Source organism: Ceratotherium simum, chromosome 8 (genome assembly GCF_057802395.1).
Source record: "Ceratotherium simum simum isolate JZ-2026a chromosome 8, ASM5780239v1, whole genome shotgun sequence".
In the NCBI taxonomy this organism is placed as follows: Eukaryota; Metazoa; Chordata; class Mammalia; order Perissodactyla; family Rhinocerotidae; genus Ceratotherium; species Ceratotherium simum.
This window is the reverse complement of record NC_141907.1, coordinates 62,637,941-62,660,478: the sequence shown is the minus strand read 5'-3', so window position 1 is coordinate 62,660,478 and position 22,538 is coordinate 62,637,941. Positions and strand designations below refer to the sequence as shown.

The following is a 22,538-nucleotide window of genomic DNA, read 5'->3' as shown; positions in this document are numbered from 1 at the left end:
AAAAAGAAAACTATCAGACTGGATAACTACAACAAAATCCAGCTCTGAGCTGTTTACATGTGTGCTGGCTCTTCTCCACTCTTCTCTGCCTGGCTCTGGGCCCAGCTCTATGCTCTGCATCCCCTGAGATCCTTTGCCCTCTAACTTCTGGTTGGGTTTGGCCAATAGCAGATAGTGGCAGAAGATCACAGTGCGGGAGAAGAGAGAGGTAGGGATATTAATTCCCCCAGTTTCCATCCCTGCTGGGCCAGAGTTTTTCAATGGTTGTGTTATGTCCACTTAAGACCACAGATCCTGAAAGTGCCCCCTCTCCCAACAACAGCTTATACTGGGTTCCAGTAACAGTGCTCTCTGTCTGTGACCCTTTGGGGCTAGGGTATAAACAGTCTTCCCTGTTTCTAGTGCCTGAGTATTTCAACATCTTTTATTGGTTCCCTTAACGCTGTCCACACCTCTGTAAAGAATTTCTTCATTATGCTCTCTTCAATTAACATTTTGAGAGCACTGTCTGTTTATTTCCTGCCAGGATCCTGACTCACAACAAGAGACACACTTAAAACATAAAAATACTGAAAGACTGAGAATAAAATATTGAAAATGTTATAGCATGCAAATACCAACCAAAAAAAAGCTGATGTCACTATCCTAAAGCAGACTTTAAGATTAAAAAACAATTTAGAGATAAAAGATACATGATAAAAAATTCACTTCACCTGTAATATAACATTCCTACCATAGTCTCAAATTATATAAAAAGAAAAAAATTGAGAGAATTAGATAAATCTATCAAACTAATAGAGAGTAAAAAAGATAAGAATGATCTACAAATAACAGGTTTTTTAAAAGTACACCATATGTTTGAATGGCTTTCTAACAGGCCATTTATTTTCCGAATTTTATGCTTTCTTAAAGTGATAATACACTTCGTTTGCATTTACCTGAGAAGACATTGATTGGCAGCAGAGAAAGGCAAGCACAAATATAGAGAATGGCCAGAGGAAGTTAGTTATGGCTTAAAAACTAATCTTTCTTGTAATAAATATGACTAAGTGTTAATATCATTAATGTATCAACTTAAGAAAAATACTAAAATTCCAAAATGTAAATGGACACAAAAATAGATAATGTATGAAAGAGAAGCTAAAAATGATTAAATAAACAAATAGAAAAATGTTCAACCTCACTAGCTATCAAAGACATAGAAAATAAAATAATACATTATCTTCATTCTTAAAATTAACAAAAAATTCTTTTAAAATTAGATATAATACCCAGGGGCCTTCCCTGTGGCCTAGCGGTTAGGTTTGGCATGCTCTGCTTCAGCGGCCCGTGTTTGATTCCCAGGTGCGGACCTACACCACTCATTGGTGGCCATGCTGTGGTGGCAATGCACATACAAAACAGAAGAAGATTGGCATAGATGTTAGCTCAGGGTGAATCTTCCTCAGCAAAGAAAAAAAACAAAAAACAAAAAACAACTAGTTATAATACCCAAAGCTGTCTATGATAAAATAGACAGTCATGCACTACTGGTGGGAATAAAAATTAAGACAAGTTATTTGGCTTATAGCATTTGACCCTGTAATTCCATTTCTGGGAATCTATTCTGGAAAATAATCTGAATTAATGATAAAGATTCAAGTACAAAATGGAAATGTGATTGATAATATATTTTTTGAAAATTAGAAATGCTCTTCTTCTCCTTCTCTTTCCCTTTCCTTCTCTTGCTCCCTTCCATTCAATTGTTCGCTTCTTGAGCAATTCAATCTAAAAGCCAATTAGATTGGGGCTCAGCAAGGAAGATGTCCCCATAGGTGAGGGGGGAAGAGTCATGGTAGCCCGCATGGGATGGCACAGTACCACTGAAGTGAGAAAGAAGTCTCTGCAGGGGAGTGACTCAGCTCAGGATGCAGGAACCCCGGCAGAGAGAGGAGAGCATTAGTGGGAGGGTAGAGGGATCACCTAGAGCAGGGTGTCATAGTCTAGTTAAAGTGAGGAGGACATTTGCAGGCGTGAGAGGGTAGTGGCATAGGGGAACTGGTTACATATAGGGGATTGATCAAATAAGTAAATATATTGAGGATAAGGGAGCTAGGTTTCTCACTACCAGAGAAACAAGTTACAATTATAGAAAGGGAGGAAATAAAAATGAGATATTGGCTTAGAACTGGGGATATTGGTGTGAACTCATGGCTTTCAACACAGAGAAATATAGAAAATAAAAATAAACATGGCTATAAATGCATGTATGTATATGTATATATGTCCATTCTGAGGGCCTGGGAGCAGTCACCCCAATAGCATTGAGCCCACTAGTGTCCAGATATTGTTTCTAAATACTCTTCTCCACTAAAAGGAACCAGGGCTCTTTGGAGATATAGCTGATTCCAGTGCTGAGGCAGGGAAGGTACAATGAGCTGGAGCATCTCATGTTAGAGAGTAAGGATGAGGGCCGGCCCCATGGCTTAGCGGTTGGGTGCGGGCGCTCCGCCGCTGGCGGCCCAGGTTCAGATCCTGGGCGCACACCAACGCACCGCTTCTCCGGCCATGCTGAGGCCACGTCCCGCGTACAGCAACTGGAAGGATGTGCAGCTATGACATGCAACTATCTGCTGGGGCTTTGGGGGGAAAAAATAAATAAATAAAATCTTTAAAAAAGAAAAAGAAAGTAAGGATGAGTTCAGAGAATAATGGGAACATCTCAAAAGAACACATAAGTCATTGACTAAAATAGAATAACATGAGTCCGTACTCATCCACATGATATAAATAAATGGATTATTTGATCATTTACATAGTCTCCAAGTATCTCCCCACAAAATATTTATTAATTATAAGGGGGAAGAAGAGGAATCTCACACTGGAAAAGCCTGGCAGACACCACCTTAATAAAACGATCAAAGTTAACATCGCCGGTGATGGAACAAATAGAAATCATGTGTCACCTGATAGGATACAATGAGAAGAACACAGCAGTGCTTCTGGAATATACCTACCAAAGATGCATAACTTCAATCCAATCATGAGGAAGCATCCAATAAACCCACAAAATAACTAATAATCTTCAAAAGGATCAAGGAAATGAAAGTCAAGGGAAGAGTGAAGAACTGTTCCAGATTGAAGGAGACTAAAGAGACACCACAACTAAGCACAACGCTTTATTCTAGACTGGATCCTTTTATTATAAAAAAACATTATTGGAACAACCAGTGAAACTTGATAAGGTATGAAGATTAGATGGTAGTAATGGGTCAACATTGCTTTCTTAATTTTGGTGGTTGTATTATGATTATGAAAAATGTCCTTGTTTGTGGGTAATACACACTAAAGCATTTAGGGAGAGCACATGATTAAGCATCATGTTGGCAACTTATTCTCAAATGATTCAGGGGAAAAAAGTTCTTTGTTCTGTTCTTTTAATTTTTCTATAAATTTAAGGTTGTTTCCAAATAAAAAGTGTTTTAATGTAGAAGCAATCGAAAATATCAAATAACCTGGGAGACCTTCCATAATCTGGTTCTATCTTCTCTAATTTCATCTGTCACCAACCCCCACCACTCGCCCATCCCAACACTCAGCTACTCCTTCAGTGTTCTCACACCTTGGTTCACTTTAGCTAGATCATACTCCGTCATGTTGAAGGGTTGGGAGAGCATAGAAAAAAGATTAAGAGTGTGATTTCCGGTTTCATGTGGAGTTTGCATCCCAGAACCTCCAGTATCTGGATGATTCTAGGAGTTTCCTAAATGTTCTAAAATTCTTCCGGGCCTTGCAGACGCAGCTGCCTGGAGCGGTCTGTGCAGCTCAGCCATGGTCAACCCCACCGTATTCTTCGACATTGCTGCTGAGGGCGAGCCCTTGGGAAGTGTCTCCTTCGAGCAGTTTGCAGACAAAATTCCAAAGACAGCAGAAAACTTTTGTGCTCTGAGCATGGGAGAGTAAGGATTTGGTTATAAAGGTTCCTGCTTTCACAGAATTATTCCAGGATTTACGTGCCAGGGTGGTGACTTCACATGCCATAACGGCATTGGTGGCAAGTCCATCTATGGGGAGAAACTTGATGGAGGATTTCATCCTGAATCCTGGCATCTTGTCCATGGCAAATGCTGGACCAAACACAAATGGTTCCCAGTTTTTCATCTGCGCTGCCAAGACTGAGTAGTTGGATGGCAAGCATGTGGTCTTTGGTAAGGTGAAAGAGGGCATGAATATTGGGGAAGCCATGGAGCACTTTGGGTCCAGGAATGGCAAGACCAGCAAGAAGATCACCAGTGCTGACTGTGGAGAAATCTAATAAATTTGACTTGTAGAGAAAAAATAAAATTCTTCCAATGGTTCAACTGTATATCTTTAGGATTCTTCTGAGGATTAAAATAATTAATGCGTGTAAAAAGAACTTAGTAAAGCAGCCAGCACATAGCAAGTACTCAATAAAGTAGTCCCCCCTTATCCACTGTCAGGCTATCCTCCCTCCAAAGTATGGTCAGAAGGTCAACAGTAGCTTAAGGCTAAGTCACGATGCCTCCAACATTCATTTCAACTCATCTCATCACATAGGCATTTTATCATCTCATATCATGACAAGAAAAAGAAGAGTGAGTACAGTACGCACAGTAAGATATTTTGAGAAAGAGAAACCACATTTACATAATTTTTATTATAGTATATTGTTATAATTGTTCTATTTTATTATTAGTTATTGTTGTTAATCTCTTACTGTGCCTAATTTATAAATTAAACTTTATCTTAGACATGTATGTATAGAAAAAAACACAGTATATATAGGGTTTGGTACTACCCCCAGTTTCAGGCATCTACTGGGGCATCCACTGTGGGTCTTGAAACATATCCCCGATGGATAAGGGGGGATTACTGTATTAGTCATTGATGTTGTAATTATTATTAATTGGAGCCACATTGTAAAACCACATGATATTAGCAATACTCTAGAAATATTAATCCTGTGTAGGGATGGGGGAACCTGGAGTTTGAAGACAAGTTAGGTGACTATTGAAATAATCTTAGCCTATAGTAAAGAAGACATTGATTACAGTGGTGAGAGTGAAAAGAAAGAACTCTGAGCGATGAGTTTAAGAAAAAAATTATAGAATTCAGGAAATAATTGCAGTCAAGGGGCACAGAAAATGGAGGTATTAAAAAATAACTTCAATGTTTTAAACTCTTGAGCCCAAGAGAATATAGATGCCATTGGAAAAAATACAGACAGTGGGAGAAAATCTGTGAGAGGAAGGTGAGAGGAAGGCTGAAATGATATTGGATTTGAGGAGATAAGTGGAATCCATGTAAAATGTTTAGAGTCTGACTGGAAAGATAAAGGACTGGAGTTTAGTTAAACAAATAGGATAGCAAGTATATACTTGAAAAATTATCCAAATAAAAGTAATAAATAAAGTAGTAAAAATCTATAAGCTTCCTTCTTTAAAAAAATTTGTCATAGGATTAAACCAAGGTTTGAGACGTTGGGAACATCTACAGTCAAAGTACGGAAGAAGGGAGAAGTGCCAATGAAGGAGAGAAGTTCTTAGAGTTAAGAGGAAACAGGGCAGAGCCCTGCTCTGAGCAAGGTGTATTATATTCTCTGAGAGGTCAAGATTAGAGATGAGAGCAGACCATTTTATAAACTACTTTTAGTAAAGTGATGATGCACAGCCATTTGAGGACTGCCAAAAAAGCTGATATAAGAAGGCCTCAACCTTCTCAGTAAGAAAAAACAAAGAAAAGAATGAGGCAAGGTCATTTGCTGAAAGTGAACGGAAGAGGATGGGGTTGAATTGGGGGAAAAAATCAATAGTTAAAATGAATTCATTAGAAGAATATGGGGAAGCTCACAGAATAGAATAAATAAAAAGCAGAAATGTAAAGGAGTGGGTTGAAGCTCCTGGCCTGCTGAGAGCTCAGGTTCAAAAGTTGGCAATGGTTAGGTCAGAGCTCCTAAAGGGAAAATGGGCTCAAAGCCTTCCATTTAAGGGAAGGGGCTGGGGATCTTACTGCTTGAATGTGGAAATAAAACAAAACAAAACTGTTGTTGACTGCTGCCTGGGCTACAGCATTTAGCAAGCTTCAGGCTTAGAGGAAACCAGATACTGCTAAACACCCTTTCATGCACAAGACAACTCTTTCAACAAAGAATTAGCCCAAAACATCAATAGTGCTGAGGTTGAGACACTCTGCTCTACATGAAGGCTACCACGTGCTTCAGTTTCTATGTCTTAGAAGACAAATCAGATTACTCCAGATCCAGGGCCTCAAACTCTATTGGTAACCAATTTTAAAAGTGATAGTGGCAGAGCCATCCCCGATGGTCTAATGGTTAAAGTTCCGTGTTCTCTGCATCAAAGACCCCGGGTTTGTTCCCGGTCACGGAACCACACCACCCATCTGTCAGTTGCCATATTGTGGCAGCAGCTCACATAGAAGAACTAGAATATACAACCATGCACTGGGGCTTTGGGGAGAAGAATAAAAAAAGGAAGATCGGCAACAGACGTTAGCTCAGGGCGAAGCCTTCCCTGCAAAAAAAAAAAAAAAGTGACAGTGGCAAATATATAAGTACTGTCCAAAAGAGGCTCTGCAGGAATAGGCACCACATTTGGAAATTTTTGTTTAAGAGCCTAGAATTTAACTTTACAACACTATGAGCAAGTACAACTGCACAAATGAGCACAACCCCACTCAGTGTAGCATAGGTTTATTAGTGGTTTAAAGAGAGCATTCTGTACGGGATCAAGTTTGCAACTAAAGTTTAATGAGGTTGTAAATCATGTTACAGCTTTAAAAACTCATGCAGGAACCTTTCCAGGAAGCAGAGAGCTATGATATTGTTTAATGGCATGTTCTGAAGCAGGCCTACAACAGGGCTGTATTCATTGGGCACAATATGCTTTCTGTGTCCCAATGATTCTCTTGGGACATGCCGACTTAACTGGAGTAGGTAGACAAACTCACTGGAGAATGTGGCCTACACTCCAGATGTGCTTTTCTCCTTATACAATGGTAGAACTGAGAACCTGGGCCTTACACAGGGCCAGGGTGGCACTGACAGCAGATGAAGAAGGGGAACTTTGCAAATCAGCCACAGAGCCTCAGGCTTTGGACGACTCAGTTGTTTCCTAACATTCTGGCAGAGAGAGACATTTTTTATAAAGTAAGAACAAGTTTTTTTTTTTCCCATTTGGAGCTAGAAAGTTTTCTGTCTAAACACAATAAACACAATTCATGGCCCAAGAAAGCTCTGTTCTAGAGAACTCTGTATCCTTGGCTGACTTATGCCTCCCCAAGCCCTTAGAATCTGATTCCTAACTCTGAGGTGTTACCTCTGCCCTTTATTTTCAAGGTCCAGGAGGCCTTGGACCCTCAGGAGGAACCAGCCTTCAGGGTAGAAATTATGCAGCTATGTCCCGAGAATTTCAGCTCCAGTTAGCAGAAAAAATGTGATAATTCTCTGGTTTTCCCCACCTCATTTTGCTACTTCTGGAAGTCCCCTAAATTTACTTCACAGTATTTCCCTGAAGCTGTCAAGTCAGGCTTTTTTTTTTTTTCCTTAGCTCAGGAATGTTTTAATTGTAAATGAATTCCACAGAGATTTTGCTTAAGTACTACAGTTTAGGCTGTCAAATTAGTTCTTTTAATTCAGTGAACTCCATTAACTGATTTTTTTTCTATCACAAATATGTAGGTCATCTCTTCAGATGTGTATGTTTTGAACTTTGTGGATATTAGCAATCAGTTAATGTGATAAGATCATTAATTCACTCAAAAAATTATTCTTAATTTATAAGATTAACCAAAGTTTATTCTATTATTAAATCTTTATATATGTCTGTGTATGTATGCATTATACATGTATCATAAATGCTTTGTGAAACAAATATAGATTATAAAATATAACCATTGTGGTATTTGGAGTAATTTTTTTAAAAACCTCATTTTTAAAAAAGTTATATTTAGTATTCATGTGTTTATTTCTTATTTTATGACATGGAAAAATGACATCCATGGGGCATTTTCTCCCACAAATAATGTAAATATCCTGCAAAATATTATGATACTCATTATTATCATTTGAAGCTTCAGATTTGCCTTTTCTTCATTGGTTTTTCCTTTCTTTTTATAAAACAGCTAAAGAAAGATATAAATTTATGACAAATTCCAGTTAAACCTTGTATACAATATTGTATTCTTTCTTTCATACATTGATAATAGAATCCCCAGTAAGTGTACAAAAAAGGAAAATATATCATTAAAATCTTATTAATTCACTATAGTGGTCATTTAGTTTGTCTCAAAATTATGGTCTTCAGACTATCTGAGGACGCAGGTGCTAAAATGCAGATTAGGGACCTCACCTCAGAAATTCTGATTCAGTAGGTTGGGAGTGGACCCAGGAATCTCTTTTGTTTTTTTTTTTCTCAATGTACCAAGCAAGTAGCACTCTTACAAACATCTTTTTTACATGTGTGGAGTTTTTTCAGCCTTATTGAGGTATAATTGACAAACAAAATTGTAATATATTTAAAGTACATAATGTGATTTGATATACATATACATTGTGAAAAGATTCTCACACTCAAGTTAATTAACACATTCATCACCTCACATATGTACTTTTTTTTTTTTTGGTGAGAACACTTAAGTTCCATTCTCAGCAAATTTCAATTATACAATACAGTGTGATTAACTATAGTCACCATGTTATACATTAGATCCTCAGACCTTATTCATCCTATCACTGAAAGTTTGTGCCCTTTTACCAACCTCTCCTCATCTCCCCCAACCCCCAGCCGCTGGCAACTAACATTCTACTCTCTGCTTCTATGGATTTGACTTTTTTTTTTTTAGATTCTACACATAAGTGATATCATGCAGTATTTGTCTTTCTCTCTTTGGCTTATTTCATTTAGCATAATGCGCTCCAGGTTTATCCATGTTGTTGCAAATGGCAGGATTTCCTTCTTTTTTTAAGGCTGAATAATATTTCATTGTATATATGTATACCACATTTTCTTTATCTATCATCTGTTGATGGACACTTACGTTGTTTCCATACCCTAGCTATTGTGAATAATGCTGCATTGAACGTGGGAGTTGACATATATCTCTTTGAGATAATGATTTCATTTCCTTTGGATAAATACCCAGAAGTGGGATTGCTGAATCACATGGCAGTTCTATTTTTAATTTCTTGAGTAACCTCCATTCTGTCTTCCATAGTGGCTGTACCAATTTACATTCCACCAACAATATATAAGGGTTCCCCTTCCTCTACATCTCACCAACATTTGTTATCTCATCTTTTTGATAATAGATATCCTAACAGGTATGAAGTGATATCTCATTGTGGTTTTGATTTGCATTTCCCTGTTGATTAGTGATGTTGAGCACATTTTCATGTATTTGTTGGCCATTTGTATGTCTTCTTTGGAAAAATGTCTGTTTGGGTCTTTTGCCCATTTTTTAATTGGGTTTTTTTTTCTGTTGATCTGAATTCCTTTTATATTTTGGATATTGACCCCTTATTGTATATGTGTTTTGCGAATATTTTCTCCCATTTCATAGGTTGCCTTTCATTTTGTTGATAGTTTCCTTTGCTGTACAGAAGATTTTTAGTTCAATGTAGTCTCACTTGTTTATTTTTGCTTTTATTGCCTTTGCTTTTGGTGTCAAATCCAAAAAATCATTGCCAAGACCAACATCAAGGAGCTTTCCTCTTATGTTTGCTTCTAGGAATTTTACAGTTTCAGGCCTTAGATTTGAGTCTTTAATCCATTGAGTTGGTTTTTGTGTATAGTGTAAGATAAGGGTCCAATTTCTTTCTTTTGCATATGGATATCCAGTTTTTCCAGCACCATTTATCGAAGAGACTCTCCTTTTCCTACTGTATATTCTTGGTACCTTTGTCAAAAATTAATTAACCATATATGCATGGGTTTATTTCTGTTCCATTGAACTGTTGTCTATTTCTTTGCCAATACAATACTGTTTTGATTGCTTTAGCTTTGTAATATAGCTTGAAATCAGGAAGTGTGATGCCTCCAGCTTTGTTCTTCTTTCCCAAATCTCCTTTGGCTAATTAGGGTCTTTTTGTGGTTCCATACAAATTTGAGGATTATTTTTCTATTTCTGTGAAAAATGCCATTGGAATTTTGATAGGAATTGCATTGAATTTGTAGATCACTTTGGGTAGTATGGACATTTTAACAATATTAATTCTTCCAAACCATGAACACAGAGTATCTTTTCATTTATTTGTGTCTTCTTCAATTTCTTTCATTAATGTTCATAGTTTTCAGTGTATAGATCTTTCACTCCTTGGTTAAATTTATTCCTAAGTATTTTATTCCTTTTGATGCTATTAAAATGAGATTGTTTCTCTTTTCAATAGAGTTGTATTTCTAATTTCCAAAAACAACTGACTTTTGTATGTTGATTTTGTATTCTGCAACTTTACTGAATTCAATTATTAGTTCTAGCAGGGTTTTCTTGGTGGAATCTTTAGGGTTTTCTATATATAATATCATGTCATCTGCAAACAGAGACCATTTTACTTCTTCCTTTCTGATTTGGATGCCTTTTATTTCTTTTTCTTGCCTAATTGCTCTGGCTAGGACTTCTAGTACTATGTTGAATAGAAGTGGTAAGAGCGGGCATCCTTGTCTAGGAATCTGTATTTTAATAAGATTGTCATGTTATTTTTATGCCCAATGAAATTTAAGAATCTTTTATTAAAAAGATATTTGTTGTGTTTCTTTTTCTCATTTGAAATAGAGAATCAATTTCATACCTAATTTTGTCTTGATAATTTTATATTCTTTTTTCTTTAAAAATGTCTCTAAAACTGTATAAGCTTCAAGCCCCACAGAAACCTCAATCTACTCCTGCTATAAGTAAATCTGTAATGTATATTTTTGTTTTTCTAAACGACACCAACAGATCATGAAATTCAGAGCAACATGATGGAAAGCATAGATTTCAAAAGGAGATGTGAAGAAGCTATGTCCAAAATAAGAAGGAATCTAGGGGTTAAGATGCACCACATTTCCAGAAGCTCATACCTCTGTAGATGAGTCTGCAGCTGCCAGTTCTTGAGCATGAGTGGATGAAGGCAAGAGGCAGCAAGTTATCCTGCCATGGGAGCAGCTGACCTATAGTACGTTCTAGGGGATCACCCCTGGTACCAGCTATGGTATTTGGTCAGATGGTATTTTGTAACTAAGCAGATGTTTAACTCTCACACTATTCCAGGACTAACTATGCTCAGCCCAAATTTGGACTGGGGTTAAAAATATAAAAAGATTATATCTGTACTAGATATATGAATCATCTTCCCACTCATAACCCATTCTAAGAGAATCTGCCTTCTACCCTTTGGTGATGCTTATCTCAGGTGATTCCACTTTACTGGCTACAACTGATTGAACCAAGGGTAGACATCTGATTCAGGCTGAGCCCATTAAATGTTTTCATTTCAGAAGTTGAACCAAAATGCAGAGATTGAGGCTATTCATATTGTGTAGAGGAGCTCTCAGCTATGGTAGCCCTGGGGCAAACATGGCACCATGGCAAATCAAAGCCTCAGGTGAGAATTGTGTGGGAGTGAACCTCAAGCCTTGGAAAGATCAGAAATGGATAGGATAGAGGAGAAGGAACAAATTCAGAGAAACAGAAATGAGAGATCATCTGATCTCAGAAAGAGTAGCTGTCGAATGACTTTCTACTTCCTATGAAATACGAATCTATATTCTGAAATTAGATTCTCTGCTATCCCCTGAATCACTTCCATAAATACCCTTCCCATTTACACCCATAGAGCTGCATTGAGGGGATTTCTGTTCCCATCAGCAGAGATCCCTAATCAAGACAATGGTGTGCTTATCAGCCACAGTTTTCAGAGTAGTTAAGGAAGGAAGCACACATCCTGTGGAATGTGCTAAAACTGCAGGGTTTCCTGTGGGATGCAAGCAGAGTGATGAAGCTCAGCCTGGTTGGCATCAAAGAAGCAGGAGGTTGACAGTCATCAGGGCATGAAGCCAGGATGATGAGAACCCCAAACAGGAAGACTCCCTACCTACAAAGAGTAAAGTGAAGGGCATTCAAAAGTATTGAGATTTCAGCTACATAGGAAAGGGGTACATTCAGCTTCAGTCTTACTTGTATTAGTTATATCTTTAATATGTAATAGTGTTAATGTACATTCAAGTAGTGGTGATCAAAGAGTCATAATCTGGCTCTTTGTGACACTCAGTGCAGAGGTTACACTTTTTGCAGTAACAGCAGATGTATACCACTGCACAGTGGACTGAGATCAGATCAAAAAGGTTTTTTTTTTTTTACTTTTTTCTTACTACCTCCACCCCTTTACTCCAAATACTAGTAAGAATCTCAAGGGAACTAGGATGGAAGTGATGCATCAGCCAAAGCACAACTGCTAGTTGTTGCTTTTTAAAAACAATTTTTTAAGAGATCTAGATCACAGTGTGGGGCTGAATTTGCTAATTGGCCTCTCAGTATCCTTTATCTCCCATACTAATCATAGTTTAATCTGGATCCAAATATAGCTCAAAACTGCATAGTAAATAGAATGTAAGCAGAAGTGATATATGCAACTTCTGGGTCAGGTGCTTCCTTCACTCTTTTCCCTTCAAGTGGACTGGAATCAGGATGTGGTGGTAAGCCATTTTCAGGCACAAAAATGAAGCCAACTCCCTAAGGATGGGAAAGCAACAAGACGGACACAGCTGGATTCTCTATATTATAGAGCCATCACTTTGGTATCTGTTTTTTTTGAGTCTGTTGTTTCAACAACCTAGCCAGTATCCTAAATAAGGCCATCATTATGCAGACCTTTCAGCTGATTCTCTCCATATATATTGGAACCTGACATGAATCTAGAAGAGCACAGAATATGTTTAGAGAGATCATAGATATACCACTGCACAGTGAAGCTACATCAGGGGCAATAAACAGAGGCCAGGGAGGTGAGATAGATCCACTAATATCTTAATAGGGTCTTAGAATAAAGAAGAGTGTTTAAGAATATTTAGGAAAGTGGGAACTCTTAAGTATTACCTAGGAATACTTAGGAAAGAGTGAGGAGAGGTACAATTGTAAGTTCAACACGAGGGGACATAAGGAGAATAAAACACAAAATAGTTGACAAGAGACAATTTCTCACGGATGATGGTGTTTTGATTTTTCCCTTGGGGAAGAGATAATTTGGGGGTCTCCAAAAACATAGAACCTAGTAAAGCCTAAAGGCCGAGATCCTAGCTATTAGAAAAGCAGTAGGAAGTATTTGCTCTGTTTATGTCAGAAAAATTTCATACCAGACCACTGGAAAATAGTAGACTAGCCTATGAGTTTGGGGGCTTTTTCTTCCTTTCCATCTAGTCTAGTCCAATCCTGGAGAATATTCAGCATAAGCCCAATCCGACACTGGAATAGATCAAAAATGTCCTCTGAATTAAGAGCTTTATGACATCATGGGTAATTTCATTCCAGATATATACAGAAATTTCTAATTTTGTTACACAAAATATTTGCATAGTCGTTCCCAACTTTCTCTTAAAATTATGACCACTGCATATTTCCCAACAGGCATACTTGTGTTTGTAACATTATATCCTGGTTTTGTGGTCAGCTTGGTATTTTAATTCAGCCCAAGGCCTTGGGCTCAATTTGTGGATGCTCAATAAGTATTTGGACATTTGTTTATTGAGTCAGATAGAGTCTTACATAACTCCAGCTTTTACTAGTAAATGTGGCTTGCAAAATCAACTGATATTAATATCAGTCTATACCACACAATGTACCATGTTGTGTTTAAATGTGCCTTCAAGAATTTATTGCACTCTGAGTCTTAAAGAATTTGAAAGTTACTTAAAATTCACTTTTTAAAATGCCCACTCTTGGAAGAAGAAGAAACGAGAGATTCTACTGACAAGGCATAATTTCATCGACTTACTGGCAAGTACAACATGGACTGATTTTGCTCTGGCCAAGATACTTCATCCTAGGAAATAATTCTTCCCAGCAGCTTCTCTGAGGGTCCTACTCAGAAGAGAGTTTTGACAAAAAAAGCTATTGAATGATAGGGAAAAACAGTTTATAAAAACCCAGTTAACTCTGAAGAACTGAGTTGGTCAATCTAAGTGCAAAAACGTTTCTGATAAGAAAAACAAAACTTAGAAAACTGAATAATAAAGACTGATTTCAAACATAAACTTCAGGTATAATGCTTTTTCCTTATCTCATTCTTAACTAACCATAATCTTAAATGAAGAGTCATATTATTATTTATATTAATAATTCTATTAAAGAATAATTATAGGTCTATTATAAATAGAACTTTAGGTTTCTTCTACTTTGTTGACAGAAAGTGAATTTTTCTCTTAAAAAGTAAAAGTTACATTTAACATGGGGGCTTTCTTTATTTACACACTTTAGAAAGTAGGGCCACCAGAGCCTCTAATGGGCCTTCAGAGAGAGAAAGAGAAAATATTTTGGAACTCACAGTAGTCTCCACAGGAAGGGAGCAGGGAAGGGACAAAGGCTGCCCCCTAATTTCTTGGAGGCAACCTAGAGCAGGCAGGGAACTCATTCTGAATAGTTCTGAGTTAAAGTGTCCAGATACTTTAGGTGTTGATTAAGCAGTGTCACATTAAATGTTACCTGTCCTAGTACCAAAGAAGTTGACAAGAGTGTTAAGAGCTAAGAACCATAAGGAAATGTGTCAACATAAAATTTAACACTGTGAGCTCTATAAAACTAGAAAGCAAGACCACCCTGTTTAGAAATTCATTGAAAGGATTGTAACACCAGCAGAGAGAGGGTTCCTCACTCACTCCAACCCCTGCTTTACCTAGAACAAGGTAGATGTTGACTGCAAGGGACCTAATCCAACATTAGTAATGGGGACAGTGATGATTGGTAAGTACAAACTGTGAGGCAGTGACCCACAAGTGTCACACCAAGGTCAGTATACATCTAAAGACTGCCAGCAGGACAGCTGTGCCAAAGTAACAAGGCAGAAATCAAAGAGATGGAATTCTTTTACTGGCCAGCAAAGAGATCAAGTTAACTCTTCAAGGACCTGCCAAGGGAAGGGAGGAATTGTGAGTGGTGGGAGGATTGGGGGGCCAGCATTTACACAGGGGGCTCAGAGCCAGAAGCTCCTGCTGTCATAACACTTACCTTGGGTTCTACCCCTCAAGCCGCTGAAGAAGTTGAGGATACGTAATGATTGCAGCCAACTTGACTGAATTTAATGTAAAATGGTTGACTCAACACAAACAAGACCCTCTACTCAAAAAAATCTTTTGAAAATCTTTCCTAAAGTTGGCTTTTATTCTAATTTAACTTCTAACACTAAGGATGATGTTAGTATTATGAAAAAGGATCCTGGCTTTGTTAGCATAGGAAATAACATTTTGTCTTGGTCCCTTTGTTTAATGTATATCAAACTTATAAAAGTCAACATATACTATTTGATAGTATCATTTTTACAAATTCAATTTGAATTCAGTGACTAATGAGAACTTAGTGAATAACGACGTGGCTTTTGAAGAGTTATAGAAACTAAAACAGTAATATGTTTTAAAGGCAAAGGCAAATAGCAAGATACTATATACAACATCTACAGACAGCTAATCTTCAACAAAGGAGCCAAGAGCATACAATGGAGAAAGGAAAGCCCCTTCGACAAATGGTGTTGGGAAAACTGGACAGCCACATGCAAAAAAATGAAAGTAGACCATTACCTTACACTATACACAAAAATTAACTTAAAATGGATTAAATACTTGAATGTAAGACCTGAAACTATGAAACTTCTAGACGAAAACATAGGCAGTACGCTCTTCGACACTGGTCTTAGCAACATATTTTCAAGCACCACGTCTGACCGGGCAAGAGAAATAACAGAAAAAATAAACAAATGGGACTACATCAAACTAAAAAGCTTCTGCACAGCAAAGGAAACCATCAACAAAACGAAAAGACAACCTAACAGTTGGGAGAAGATATTTGCAAACCATACTTCTGATAAGGGCTTAATCTCCAAAATATATAAAGAACTCATGCATCTCAACAACAAAAAAACTAACAACCAGATTAAAAAATGCGCAAAAGACCTGAACAGACATTTCTCCAAAGAAGATATACAGATGGCCAACAGGCACACGAAAAGATGTTCAACATCATTAACTATCAGGGAAATGCAATTCAAAACTACAATGAGATATCACTTCACACCGGTCAGAATGGCTATAATTAACAAGACAGGAAACAACAAGTGTTGGAGAGGATGTGGAGAGAAGGGAACTCTCATACGCTGCTGGTAGGAGTGCAAACTGGTACAGCCACTATGGAAAACGGTATGGAGATTCCTCAAAAAATTAAGGATAGAACTACCATTCGATCCAGCTATTCCACTGCTGGGTATCTATCCAAAGAACGTGAAAACACCAATGTGTAAAGATACATGCACCCCTGTGTTCATTGCAGCATTATTCACAATAGCCAAGACTTGGAAGCAACCTAAGTGCCCATCAAGGGACGAATGGATAAAGAAGCTGTGGTATATATACACAATGGAATACTACTCAGCCATAAGAAATGATGAAATCCAGCCATTTGTGACAACATGGATGGACATTGAGGGTAAATGCAAAGTGAAATACGTTAGAGGGAGAAGGTCAAATACTGTATGATCTCACTCATTAACTAGTAGATAATAACAACAACAAACAAACACATAGAGACAGAGATTGGATTGGTGGTTACCAGAGGGAAAGGGGGGAGGGAGGAGGGTGAAAGGGATAATTAGGCACGAGAGTGGTGATGGATTGTAATTAGTATTTGGGTGGTGAACATGAGAACATGATGTAATCCATGCAGAAATAGAAGTATAATGATGTACACCGGAAATTTATACAATGTTATAAACCAATGTTACCACAATAAACAAACAAACAAAAAAAAGATACTATATACATATCAATATAAAAGCAATACTATTAATAACCTAGATAACCTTCTCTTTTTCATATGGACAAGATCAGTTTCTATGACCTGAATTGTAACTTTCTACAGTAAGGAATATGGTGCATACATTATAATGTATGTAGGAGTAGCTATCAAAGAAGTCTGTTCTGTTCAACAATTCTCAGGGTGAAAAAAAATTGACTTGGCATTCAAATAACTCTTTTAATATTCATTACCTATTTCTATGTATATTATAAATTCCTATTAGTGGTCAGGAGGCTAAGTTTCAATAGACCTATAAAAATTGATCAGTGGCCCTCTCTGAGAGGCATGATGGAGAATATCTGATATCGTGGGAGGAAGGGAAAGTCCGTTAGAATACTGCAGTTTTTTCAGCATAAAGGTTGATTCCTCTCACCATATTTCTCCAGCATGATTTTTCCTCCTTACCAAACCTTATCCTCAAGCATTTTTGGATTCAGGAACAGAAATTATCTTATACTTTAGGGTAGTGAATTTCAGGTATGTATTTTTTTGCTTTAAAATGCAAGTGGTTATAAGTATAAATAAAATTTAAGTCAAAATTAGCTGATCATTTTCTACATGAGTTGATTCAAAGAGTATTTGGTATGGTTAGATCTTTGGATCTTAGTTTCTGCTATCACACAGTTCAAATGAGTAACATATTAAGAATAGCTTCCTGAGGGCCCGGCCAGGTGGCGCAAGCGGTTAAGTGTGCGTGCTTCACTGTGGTGGCCCGGGGTTCACTGGTTCAGATCCCGGGCGTGCACCAACGCCCCACTTGTTGGGCTGTGCTGTGGCGGCATCCCATATAAAGTAGAGGAAGATGGGCATGGATGTTAGCCCAGGGCCAGTCTTCCTCAGCAAAAAGAGGAGGATTGGCAGATGTTAGCTCAGGGCCCATCTTCCTCACACACACACACAAAAAAGAATAGCTTCCTGAAATATGCAAAGGAACACGATTAAAAGGAGGAGATTATTCCTTTGGAATGGATTACTTAGAGAATTTATAGAATACCTCCACTGGCAATTTTTCAAGATAAAATAGGAACACTATTTTCCAAGATTATTTTGGTTTAATTTTATTGAAGACAGAAAGACAAATAAACTGTCAAAATCTCCTCTATATCATTGACATAATATTTCTTTTTTTTTTTTTTTAAGATTTTTTATTATTTATTTATTTTTCCCCCAAAGCCCCAGTAGATAGTTGTCTGTCATAGCTGCACATCCTTCTAGTTGCTGTATGTGGGACGTGGCCTCAGCATGGCCAGAGGAGCGGTGCGTTGGTGTGCACCCGGGATCCGAACCTGGGCCGCCGGCAGCGGAGTGCGCACACTTAACCACTAAGCCACGGGGCCGGCCCTGACATAATATTTCTGTTGATATGTTAGAAAATAAAAGAAACTGGGATTTTGGTAAAATCTTTATTTGTTCCTTCATATTATTAATGAACCCCTTTTCCTATCATGCTAAAGATGGAAATCACACTTGGTTGAGCTTGTAGGATGATCAGTATAGCAACAGGGGACGGGGGAGGAGAGAGATTTCGGAACACTGAGCAGCACTGATGCATTAAATGTTCCTTTTTTAGAGAACTAGAATCTCCTTTGAATGGCCTTAATGTTTTCTTCGCTCACCCACAAGAACTCACCAAACCACCTAGTGGTGGTAACCACGCCCGGGGTGCTTTGAAATTCACAAATTATATCATGCTGTTCTTAAGAGGGAAAGCTGAAAATGGGCTATACCCATAGAAGAAGCTCCCAAACTCTCCCACCCTGTTTTGTGCTTTACCACCAGGTCTCAGTGCCCATTTATCCTGCAAATCCAATTCTATTTTCCTTTCCAGCTTGTTGCACCTTTGCTCTACTGGTTTTCTAAATTTTGCTTCCTGCTTTCTCCTGGTGTGGTGTATCCATAGACTTAAAACCCAGATCATTTTCGGGTGGCCTCACAACAATCTCCAGCCCACTCCTTATCTGTATCTTGTCATCAATGGGGACCCAGACAGGAGCTGCCAAAAGAACAGACTGAGACCCTTGCAACTTTAAATTCTGAGGCTCCAAGACAAGTGTGATGAGTTTCCTGCTCTATTTTAGCTACAAAGTAAAATATCTCCAGCAACAAGGTTGAAACAGCTTTTCTTTTATGCACCTTCTGCAAAGAAATGATGCTTGAACAATATTTATACCTTTGGAATCACCAAGTCCAGCCAGTCTACAAATTGGGTTCTTTGGTTCCCACTGACATTTTTGTCTTCCTTCCTAATTTCACATTTCACTCCGGGAGGAGGCATGGCTTAAAGGAAGCCTTGCAATAAGGCATCAAAGTGAAAGAAAAAGTTAAAAGAAAAAGGTCCAAATAGGGGAGAATAAATAATAGAGAAAAATATTTTTGAAATAGAAGTCATCATTTTGAAAAATGTGAAAGGCTAATTATTAAAAATATGTGGACTGAAAAGGAAAATATTGAAAGGAAAAAAATCTAATGTTAATAAAAACCAGATTTGTCATTTGTCAAAACAGGATTGATGATCCAGCACAATACACAAATATTCCAAAATACACTCCCTAAAGGAATTACAATATTCTATGGGAACACGTTCACTAAATATCAGATGTCCAAGGTTACATCTCCCAGAGAGAGCCACTGGTTAATTTTAATAAGTCCAACAAACTGCTTAGTATGGCATTCAGGGCTCTTTGCAATCTGAACCCCAAATTGTCACTCTTGTATAGGGTAGTATGATGGTTAATTTTATGTGTCTTCTTGGCTGGGCCGTGGTGCCTAGATATTTGGTCAACAATTATTTTGCATGTTTCTGTGCATGTGTTTTTATGGATGAGATATATCATTTAAATGGTCAGATTTTGAGTCAAGCAGATTATCCCCCACAATGCGTTCGGCCTCATCCAATCAATTGAAGGCCTTAATAGAACAAAGACTGACCTACCCTGAGCAAGAAGGAATTCTGCCAGCAGACTGCCTTTGGACTCAAACTGCAACTCTTCCCTGAGTCTGCAGTCTGCCAGCCTAGCCTGTTCTGCAGATTTTGGATTTACCAAACCTCCACAATCATGTGAGTCAATTCCTTAAAATAAATCTCCCTCTCTGTCTCTTCTCTCCACATAGATATAGATATAAAGATGCATCCTGTTGGTTCTGTTTCTCTGGAGAACCCTGCCTGGTCAGAGTTCTCTGCTACACTATCTGCTATTACAGGTAGTGATAAGATCATGGATTCTACCTGACTCTGCCATTTACTAACTGTATAATGTATGTTGGGAAAGTTACTTGACCTCTCTAAGCTTCAGTTTCCTCATCTTTAAAATGGGAATAACAATAACTCCCTCAGTTCTCTAGCCATGCTAGATTACATGCCATATAATATAAAAATCTCTATTCCTTTGTTTCTGCTTCTCCCCTGCCTGTCATAAATTTACTCCTGTCTACTTAGCTAAACCTTACTTTTCCTTCCATACCTGTAGTGGTTTTAAAAATATGTTCACAAATTCTTTGATACTCTTTCCTTCAAGTTTAATTCCCTTCCCCTTCAGTGTAGGCTGGACTTAGTGAGTTGCTTCTAATGAATAGAATATGGCAGAAGTGATAGTACGTCATTTCCCAGATTAGGTTATCCAATGACTACAGCTTCCATCTTGGTGTTTCTCTCTCTCTCTCATCACTTGTTACAGGGGAGCCAGCTGCCTGGCCATGAGCAGCCCTCTGTAGACCCAGTGGCAAGGAACTGAAGGCTCCTGCCTACAGCCACATGACTGAACTTGGAAGCCGACTCTCCAGTCCCTTCATGCCTTCAGCTCCAGCCAACAACTTCATTGTAACCGCATGCGAGACCCTGAACCAGAACCACCCAGCAAGGTACTCAAGGTTCTTGAGCCTCAGTAACTGGGTGAGATACTAAATACTTGTTTTACACAGCTAAGTTTTGAGGCAATTTGTCTATAAAAGCCTTCCCTGACCAAAACACAGAATTTCTCCTTTCTGTTTCTCCATAGCACTCTGCATATAACCATTATAAAACTTTTCATGTTATATTAACGATGTTTATTTATGTGTTTGTCTCCCTTGCAAGGCTGAGAGCTGCTTGAGGGTGGGCCATCTTGAAGTGTATTAAGTGGAAAAAAAAATCGAACTCAAGCCTGGCACATAATGGATTCTTCCAATAGTTAAGCTAACAATTAGTGTTTCCTATGTGTCATACGTTGTTCTAAGCCTTTTGCACATATCATCTCATTTAATCCTCATAAAAACCCAGGAGATATATTATTATTACCCCCATTTTTACAGATGATGAAACTGAGGTCAAGTTATAGAGAAGCTGATTAACTTGCTCACAGTCACACAGCTAGTAAATGTTGCTGAATTAAAGAATGAATGAATAAATAAGTTTCTTACAAATAGGACCACATATGACTCACCTTAAGAGTCTCTTACAGTGCCTGGCCCAGTATGCAACTGGGACTCAAATATTTACTAAATCACTGTCTGGTAATAAAAGCAGCTTAGTTATGTGAGAAAGAAGTCTTGGAAACTCTGGGGATAATTTAAATTGATTCCCAAAACATAATTCTTTTCCTTTACTGAGAAGAAATAAGGGTTACAGTAAACATATGTTGTGATGAGACTAAAAATACACTTTGGAAGATGTCTACCTTTCTCTCCACACCTCCCTTATAAATGCTTGACAAGAAATAAAGTGTGTTGGTAGTTTGATTACATAAGATACATAAAAAAAAGATTTTTTTTCTGAATTTACTAAATTTGGTGGTTCAGGATTCAAAACAGTTCCTGAGAGTAAAATGGTGTTATTTTAACGGCATGTTTTCCTCCCAACAAGAACAACAAAAGAATAAAATGTTTCTACTGAAGTCTTTTTAATTTACAAATTAAAAACAGGTGGCTGCTCTTTGACTTCTGGGGCTCCTCCTAATAAAGCGTGCAACCAATGATCCCTCTGGGTGAGGTCTTTCTAAATAAATACCTAAATATGAGAAACCTAAAGCCAGTTTACATTTGGAGTTGGTCAAAGTCTGGAAGCCAGCTTGTGGCTTCCTATTTTAGAATTTTTGACTTGTTTTCTCTGAGCACTTTCTCCCCACTTAATAGTAAGTAGGAGGTCTTTGTATTATTCGGTGAATGGGGACTCCTTTTCTCTTGATGTCTATTTGGGAAGTTTACTCCTCTTACATTCTACCTCTGTAAAGATTAATGAAAACAAATTATTTTGGAAGCTGTAAAAAGGATCCTTAAGTGTAGGCAGATGCTAAAGATAAGTGATTATAATGAGAATAAATCACTTCTTCTGTTCCTGTAGGCCTTAGTATTTCTCCTACAAGATAGTACCTTCATAAATTGTCTGCTGGAAACATTACCCTAAAAATTTCATTTAAGACAAAGGAGACTAGAAATTTCTGTCATTAAAGATTAAATAGGCTTGTCTTGTATACTCATAAAAATGTAGGCAGTGCATTTCTAATTATTTTTCTTGAAAG

At 37.8% G+C, this 22,538-nt stretch overlaps 1 pseudogene; it reads left to right on the top strand.

The window, feature by feature from the left end:
• Nucleotides 1-3,783: 3,783 nt before the first annotated feature.
• Nucleotides 3,784-4,323, top strand: LOC101387214 (peptidyl-prolyl cis-trans isomerase A pseudogene; annotated as a pseudogene).
• The last annotated feature ends 18,215 nt before the right edge of the window (nt 4,324-22,538 follow it).